The sequence below is a fragment of the Pelophylax lessonae genome (genome assembly GCF_965119305.1).
Source record: "Pelophylax lessonae genome assembly, chromosome: 3".
Classification (NCBI taxonomy): domain Eukaryota; kingdom Metazoa; phylum Chordata; class Amphibia; order Anura; family Ranidae; genus Pelophylax; species Pelophylax lessonae.
In genome coordinates, this window is record NC_138770.1 from 103593434 (window position 1) to 103602420 (window position 8987).

The 8987-nt window shown below is 43.9% G+C and overlaps 1 protein-coding gene across 1 annotated transcript in view; it reads right to left on the minus strand.

The window, feature by feature from the left end:
* The window catches only part of LOC309549733 (cytochrome P450 2G1-like), a 101646-nt gene extending 93105 nt beyond the window's left edge, over positions 1 to 8541 (minus strand). Inside the window, exon 1 of the mRNA XM_082250224.1 lies at positions 8494 to 8541. The gene's annotated coding sequence lies outside the window, so the exon portion shown is untranslated. The remainder of the gene's footprint in view (positions 1 to 8493) is intronic.
* Positions 8542 to 8987: the final 446 nt, after the last annotated feature.

Here is an 8987-nt window from a genome sequence, read left to right on the forward strand (position 1 = left end):
AGAAGGTTTTTTAACTTAATGCATAGGATGCATCAAGATAAAAAACCTTCTGATTTTACAGCCACTTTAATTTACATTTGTTTTGAAACGTTTTGGGTTGTGTTTAAATGGTCAGTTAGTTTCCTTTTTTCTTTTTTTGTTTACAGGTGGCATAATAATTCTTGTTATACCTGAAAAAGGATCTTGATTCTTGACAGGTACAAAACTGTCATTTTGATGAGTTTGTAACTATTTTAATAAATAAACAAGGTGCTGCAGATTGGACAATCATTGTTTCTATATTTTGGAGATTGGGTGATCTTCTCATCTGCTTTGCAACTGAAGTATTGTGATACCAGATTATTACTGTCCTGACCAGCTAGTATATACTCTGGTCCACCCAGAGAGACCCCTCCCATCCCTCATGGCTAACTAAGGACTATGTTAGGAAGTGGGACCACTAAGGCAGGCAAAGAAGTCTGATGGGCACACATCCTTCCCTAGACATCTTGGAAGGCCTAACCCCCCCCCCCCCTTATTTTGTCCTGTTAAGTTCAAAAACCCTCATAAAAAAGTAACAGATTAACCACTTGCCGACCACCCGTCACTGTTTTACTGCGGCTGGCTGGTTCAGCTGCGCAAATCGACGTAGGCCGACAGAATACTGTACCTGGTATGATGGGGTTCCTGAGGGATTCTTCTTGTGGGAAGAAAGCTGAACACAGCACCTAATGAGTAATGTACATTTGCATTTTTGTATTTTTCTACATTACCCAGTTCTGAACCGGAAGAATTTGCCCCCTTAATGACCAGGCCATTTTTTGCGATTTGGCACTGCGTTATTTTACCGGAAAATTGCGCAGTCATGCGACACTGTTTTTTTCCCCACAAATAGAGCTTTCTTTTGGTGGTATTTGATGATCTCTGAGATTTTTATTTTTTGCGTTATAAACAAAAAGAGAGCAATAATTCTGAAAAGAAAAACAATATTTTTCACATTCTGATATATAACATTCCCAAAAAGATTTTTCCCCTTTTAGGCCAATTTGTATTCTTCTACATATTTTTGGTAAAAAAAATTGCAATAAGCGTTTTTTGATTGGTTTGCGCAAAAGCTATCGCGTCTACAAACTAGGGAAAAGATTTATGTCATTTTTATTTCTTTATTTATTTTTTACTAGTAATGGCGTCTGTAACGGATCCTATAGTCTCTATGAGAGAGATTCGTGCAGCTTCTCCCAAAATCCCAGTGAAAATACCATCAAGAAGTGAAAATAGCTCCCCATTCCCCCAAACATGAGTCCAGACTTCATGACGGGATAAAACGAACTCTTTATTAAACTCACACACAGTCAATTTATATACAGCATGGACACATCCCCCTCCTCATCAAATTACTACACACAGGTCAGGGGTTGAATATTATAACATGTAGATGAAATTGTATACAAGAACCAAACTAATTATCTAGCCCTCTGAACAGAAGCAATGGGAGTTCATTAACATTTCTAAGGAATAACGACCACAAACAGCATTCTTAACAGATGACAATGGTTCAATCAACCTGAGCCAATTGACTTGCAGACGGCCGTACTCAAGCTCGTGAAATACAATACACAAAACCAGAGTGGGGTAAATCAGCATATCAATGATGTCTGGAAGACAGGTGGTTGAACTGATGACATTAGTATCTGTACACATCTTAGCATGGCTTTGATTATTTAGTAGTTACAGACTTTATGGCAACAGGCCACAGGTCTCACAGAGCAACTTGGAGAGACATTGTTGAAAACTATCACTCTCCCTTACAGGCAAAACTCAGATTTTGTCACAGCGTCGATCAGCGATTTTTAGTGGGACTGCGACATTGCAGCGGACAGATCGCACACCTAACTGACATTTTTGACACTTTTGGGGGGACCAGTGACATTACTACAGTAATCAGTGCTAAAAATATGCACTATTACTGTACTAATGACACTGGCAGGGAAGGGGGTTAACACCAGGGGCGATCAAAGGGTTAAATGTGTCCCTAGGGGGTGCTTTCTAACTGTGGGGGGGATGGGCTTGCTGCATGAACACAGAGACCTGTGTTCCTAAATAAGAGGAACACAGGATCCCTGTGTTCATAACTGACAGAACAGTGGTCTGTCATGCTTACAACGGCAGACCACCACTCTGTCTCCACGGGGAGCAATCGCAGGTGCATGGCGGCAATCGCGGCCGCCGGATCCGCTTATTGGCTCCCCCTGTGGCCAATGAGCATGCACGCACGCTAGCGGTCCTGCGAAGCGACCTACCGGTAGGTCATTTTGCAGGACATAGCCGACCTGCCGCAGTAAAACTACCTTCTGGTGTCTCATTTAAAGTCCCACATAGCCGACATTGTTTATGTAACCAGGGATGGAGGTGCCTTGTCTACAGGCTGGTGCTTCATTTAAAGTCCCACCGTGCGATTTTCGTGCGTTTTTTGGTGGATGCAGTCTGATTTGACCCCAGTTTTTTCATGTACAGGGATGGAGACCAATAGCATGACCTGCTTGTCTCATGTAAAGTCCCAAATATTTTATGAAATTAGGGATGGAGGCATTGTGCTTTACAGGCCAATGCCTCATATAAAGTCCCAATCTGTGTTTTAAACTGCATCCGCCAAGGGGTTGGAGGTGTATGCTTCTCAGTTGGTCCTTTTCAGTTTGTACCATTGCTACAAAATCGCTATTAGAGTTTTGAGATACTAGACCAGTCATGGATGGGGGTGGGTTGGGGGGAGGTTTGGGCTGCTCCCTCCCACCTGCCTCCTATCCATCCATTTAGCAGCCATGTCCTACCATTGTGGAGACACTCAAATTAGAAAGTGTTAGGACTACAGGTAAAACAGGATGCAGTGTAGTGGCCCTGCAGCTAACACATGCGTTTGCAAATGCGTGTCAACTAAACCCTTGTTCTTTATTTATATCATGAGACATGTCTACTTGGTTGGTGGCAGACTGGAGGGTGAGTACATCAGACTGGGGGCTGGCTGGCTTTCATGCACCTCTTTCAATCCTTTTCAACTTTTGTTTTTTATGTTAAAGTTTATCCACCCAGGTTTATTGTTAGCTTTTTTATGTTTGTTGCCTATTGGAATACACATGCTAATGCCATTCTTTAATATATTCTTAAGGCCCTGTTCACATCTGAGCGTTTTTCAGCTCATAAAAAGCTCATCTCTGAATTCTCAAAACGCCCAACCATTCATTTCAATAGCCCCTGTTCACATATGAGTGCTTTGTTGCCTGAAGCAAAATGCCTGAAGCTCAAAAAAGTACATGAGCTTCTTTTTTGGCAGATTACAAGCGTTTTTGTTAGATGTCAATGCCTGCCTCCAAACACCTGAAAAAAACGCCTGAAAAAATGCTTGAAAATGATACGCTCAAGTGTGAATGGAGCTTAAAGCACTCCCATTCTTCCCCAGTGTTCATCGTTTCCAGAATTTGATGCCATTTATTACCTTGAACTTAACCACTTGCCGACCGCCGCACGACTATCTACGTCGGCGGTCAGCCCCTCACAGGCAAACTAACGTAGGGCTACGTTGCTTGCTTGTGAGGGTCTAGGGAGCGAGCACGCGCCCCCAGAAGCGCGCTCCCGCTCCCGCGTGGTCACGGACCCCCCCGCGCGTGTGACCAGCGGACCCGATGTCCGCCGGCCACTCGGCGATCGGCGGGGGAGAGGGAGAATGTCAGGCAGCTTGTGTAAACAAGCTGCCTGTCATTCTCCTCGCTGTAAAGACACTGATCACATGGATCTACTATGTAGATCCGTTGATCAGTGTCCTTACAGCTCAAGCCACAGCCAATCACAGTAGAAAGCACGCCCCTAGGGACACACACAGCCCCTCCCTCCCAAATAAAGTTAACCCCTTCACTACCAGTGTATTTTTACAGTAACAGTGCATTTATATAGCACTGATTACTGTAGAAATGTCACTGGTAACCCCAAAAGTGTCAAAAATGTCAGTCAAGGGTCCGATCTGTCCGCCGCAATGTCGCAGTACCGCAAAAAAAATCGCAGATCGCCGCCATTACGCGTTAAAAAAAAAAAAACAACAAAAATGACAAAAATCTTTCCCTTTGTTAGTAAACGCGATAACTTTTGCGCAAACCAATCAAAATACGCTTTTTGCGATTTTTTTTACCAAACATAGGTAGCATAAAACAAATTGGCCGAAAATGTTAAAAAATTTTGATTTTTACATTTTTTTGGGGGGGAATTTCATATAAAAAAATGTGAAAAATATTGCTATTTTTGCAAAATTGACGCTCTTTTTTTGTTTGTGGCGCATGATAAAAAAATCGCACAGGTGATCAAATACCACCAAAAGAAAGCTCTGTTTGTGGGAAAAAAAGGACGCCAAATTCGTTTAGGTACAGTGTCGCGCAATTGTCCGTTAAAGTCACGCAGTGCCGAATCGCAAAATACCCCCTGGTAGGAATGGGGGTAAGTGGTTAATAATATATGGTGTGTGTGTGTGTGTGTGTGTGTGTGTATTTTTCTTTGGTATTTTTAATGTGAAAATCAATAAAGTATTTTATGTTTTGAACAAAATATCACTGTCTGTTCGGGTGTCCAGTTGCCTACATATTCCCACCAATCTGGATGTTTTCCTTTTTTCCTACTTAACAGGGATGATGGCTACTGGCACCTAGATACTAAGTGATGTGGGACTATACATACTCTGGATAATTGAAGTCCCCCTTAATGTTAACATTGCCCTGCTACACTGCCATTCCTAACTATGACAGAAGATCAGACTTCTCCTCCCTCTTAAGATAGCCTAAAGCATTGCCCCCACTATTATTTTCCCATTTGTTTCTTTCCTTTGAAGCTCTAGTTACAGGGATTTCATTTCCTCCCTTGCCCCATTAGCAATGTTGTCCCTCATGCTCACTAACAAATCATTCTTGACATACAGTTGCAAGCCAGTCATGTGAGCTGTCAAACCATGTTTCAGATATTCTTACAAAGTCAAAATCCTCCTTGTGTATTAGCAGCTCCAGTTCTTCCATTCTATCTTCCGGGTGCATAATTTTTCCTCTTTAGTTGTGCTGTGGCTGCATTTGGATTCTACCAACCTTCCCATCTTAGGTTTATGTATTTTAGTTACACTACTACTATTGCCCCCAGTAATACCCTCTGACCTTCCTTCACTGCTGTCTATCTCTTCCTCTGATCCTTCCCCCCACCTCCTAGTTTAAAAATTCTTCCAATATTCTGACCATCTTCTCACTCAACAGAGCTGTGCCCTCCCCATTTAGGTTCTTTCTGTCTTTTCAGTACTTCTGAGAACATTGCCTTGAAGGACCTTTTTTATTTTCTTTAATATAGCCCCTAAGTCCCCCCAAATAATTTTTTAGGACACTCCCTCTTCCTCGAACGTTGTCATTGGTACCACAATGGACCATGACAGCTGGGTCCTGCCTAGCCCCACCCAACAATCTGTCAATCTTATCTGAGATAAGCCAAGCCTGAGCACCTGGTAAATACCATACTGTTTGGCGATCACTGTCTTTGTCACAGATTGCCCTATCTATCCTTCTAATAATTGAGCCCCCCTACCACCAGTTTCTGTATTTCTTTCCTTTAACCTTGCCCCCATCCTCACTGGAGGAATTGTTCCCCTGGCAGCTAGGTGAGACACTCTGCTCCAGCAATCCCACTCCTTGACAGATATCCCCAACATTTGGGAATTGTCAGCTCAGGACTGGTATCCATAACGCTTTTGCCTCTACTCCAACTAACTGTCACCAAACTACTATGTTCTGTTGCCTGCACCTCCACATCTCAACCCCCCACTGTACTGGCCCCTGCCAGCACCTGCTAGGTACGGTCCAAATTCCCTTTCAGGTTGATGATGCTTCCTTAGATTCAGGATCTGGTTTTCCAAGGAAACAACTTTCCCACATTTTGCCAAGCAGTATTTGCCCTCGCATGGTTGTTCAAGGAACGAATATATGGGCACATAATGTGGACCGAGTCACGATACTATTCCCATTGGAAATGGTACCCATTAATGTAATGGGGATAATCCAAGATGATTAGGAATTAAATTTTACACAATTTAGTATTAATCTTTCTTACCTACTTTATTTTATTCTGAGCACAAGTTGTTCCCAAGCTGTTTGGGATTTCCCAATCACTGATTACAGGGCCCCCTGTGTCCTACTCTCCTGTCCCTATTTATCTGGAACCTCTCAAGACAAAGGCTTTCGCCATGCCAGAGTCCTATTCTACAACATTTCGCTAAAAGTACATGAGGAAGGCAGCGCATGAACCACACCGGGATGCAATGGAAAAGGAAGTCAGGTGAACATCCAGTATAGAAAGGGTTAACAGTTTATTGGTATTGATAACTGAAAAACAAAGTACATAAAGCGCATAGCGCGAAACATGTAGTCATGGCAACCATATAGCTTGTGTTCCACCCTGGTTCCTAGTATTTCCCCGTAAGTGGCGACTGTCCGGCTGATGTCACTACTACGAAACTACAGCAGAGTCCTTTCATCCTCACACCGGCTGGTGTTACGGCTTTGTGCACACACTGCTCAGCAGTCCTGGGAGACTGACCTCCTTGCACTCTTGTTGCTTGCTGCCAGGTCCCCTTGTCCACTCCAGCCCAGGGGGATGTAAGCATTTTATGTACTTTGTTTTTCGGTTATCAATACCAATAAACTGTTAACCCTTTCTATACTGGATGTTCACCTGACTTCCTTATCCATTGCATCCCGGTGTGGTTCATGCGCTGCCTTCCTCATGTACTTTTGTCCATATCAGCACCCTTCCTATGCTTGTTGGCTAGCAGCAGAAAAACCGCTGGGGAGCCTCACAGGCTTATTTCTATCCCTCCACCCTAAAGGCACCCCAGGAGTGCCAGATTTGTGATTATTGCTTTGACTTCTGGACTGGATTTTTTTCCAATGGCTGCACTGGGTGCGAAACTCTTTACTGAGCCATTAGTTGGCTAACAGCAGAACAACCGCTGGGGAGCCTCACAGGCTTACTTCTATTCCTCCACCCTACAGGCATCCCAGGAGCGCCTGGTTTGTGATTATTGCTTTTACTACATTTCGCTGTTGTATTCTCTGAGTGTTCTCAGTCAGGGGCCTTCTCCCTGGGCTTGGCTCCTGTTGTGAATTGCTGAACATTTACATTATTACAAGTTCTGTTCTCTACAACTGGACCCTAAATGTTTACTGTTGCCGCACCACACTGCGCCTCCCCACATGTTGTCTGATTACCAGCCTCCTCTCCTCCTGTCCCAGCTGACTAATTCTTTACCCTTGCTTCTGACCACTGACCACATGCCACCTGGTGTTCGCTCCTCCTCCTCATTGTGGGATGGGCTCTTTCCAATGCTCCCATTCACACAACCTCTGGTGTCCACTCCTAATGCTCCTGCTCGCTGATCACTTGACCACTTGCCCCTGTACTCCCTGCCTAATTACTCCCTGTGCCTCCACTCTCTCAGTGCCCCAGTACTCACAGTTCCCTACTCACAGCCCTCAGTATGCACAATGTGTCCTCAGTATTCATAATGTTCCCCAGTTGCTCATAGTCCTCAGAACTCACAATGTTCCCTGTTACTCTTGCTACTTACCTCAGTGCAATACTCCTAGTTACTCAGTTCTTTGTACTCACAATACTCCCAATTACTCACAGTCCTCAATACTCACAATGCTCCCAGTTACTAGGGCCTCAGTACTTACAATGCTCCCAATTACACACAGTCCTTACAGCCTTCAAGACTCACAGTGCTCCCAGTTACTCTGTCCTTAGTACTCACAATGCTCCCAATTACTCACAGTCCTCAGTAACCACAGGGCTTAGTACTTATAATGCTATAAATCACTCAGTCCTCACAATGCACCCAGTAACTCCCAGTTACTCCCAGCCCTCAATCCTCACAATGCTTCCAACCACTCACAGTCCTCAGTACTCACAGACCTGAGTACTAACAATGCTCCCAGGTATTCACAGCTCTCGGTACTTACAATGCTCCAAGTTATTCAGTATTCAGTATATAAAATGCTCCCAGTTTCTCAGTCCTCAGTACTCACAATGCTCCCAGTTACTCAGTCCTCAAAATGCTCCCAGTTACTTAGACCTCAGTACGCACAATGCTCCCAGTTACTCAGTCCTCAGTACTCACAATGCTCCCAGTTACTCAGTCCTCAGTACTCACAATGCTCCCAGTTACTCAGTCCTCAAAATGCTCCCAGTTACTTAGACCTCAGTATGCACAATGCTCCCAGTTACTCAGTCCTCAGTACTCACAATGCTCCCAGTTACTCAGTCCTCAGTACTCACAATATTCCCAGTTACTCACATTCCTCAGTACTCAGTCCCAACTCCCACAATACTCTCAAGCAGCGTCAGCTCTCACTCCTGTGGCTCCTAATTCAAAGCTGCTGATCACCGCTGGGTTCACCGCCTAGCTCAGCTCCTGATGCCCAGTCTTACACAGCTTCCTATCACCTCTCAGTGTGTCCTGTAGTTCCTGTGTCCTCTCAGCGTATCCTGCAGGGTTCTTCTGTGCCCAGTGCGCTCTCAGAGATCCTGTACTCAGGCTACTCACAGATCCAGCGACAGCCCGCACAGCCCACTCACAGATCCAATGTACAAGATGTTTTAACTTGACTTAAACACACCGACACCCACACAGGTTGAACTGGATGAACTGGTGTCTTAATTTATCCTTACCAACCCTGTAACTACATGTAAATTCCTTGAAAAACTTTGGTATTTAATTATTTTCTGCAGGAGCATTAGTCTCACGTTAACCCCAAAAAACTCCTAAATTACTTGTAAACATCTCCAAGACACAATGATTATACAAGACAAAAGTTTAATGTGGTTGCTGATGAATGAATGTAAATTATGGGATTTTTTTTTTTTTTTTTCAAAAAAGGACTTGACAAACATTTGGGTGTGTTTATTTCTAAGGTACATTATTTTATTGTAAATGATTA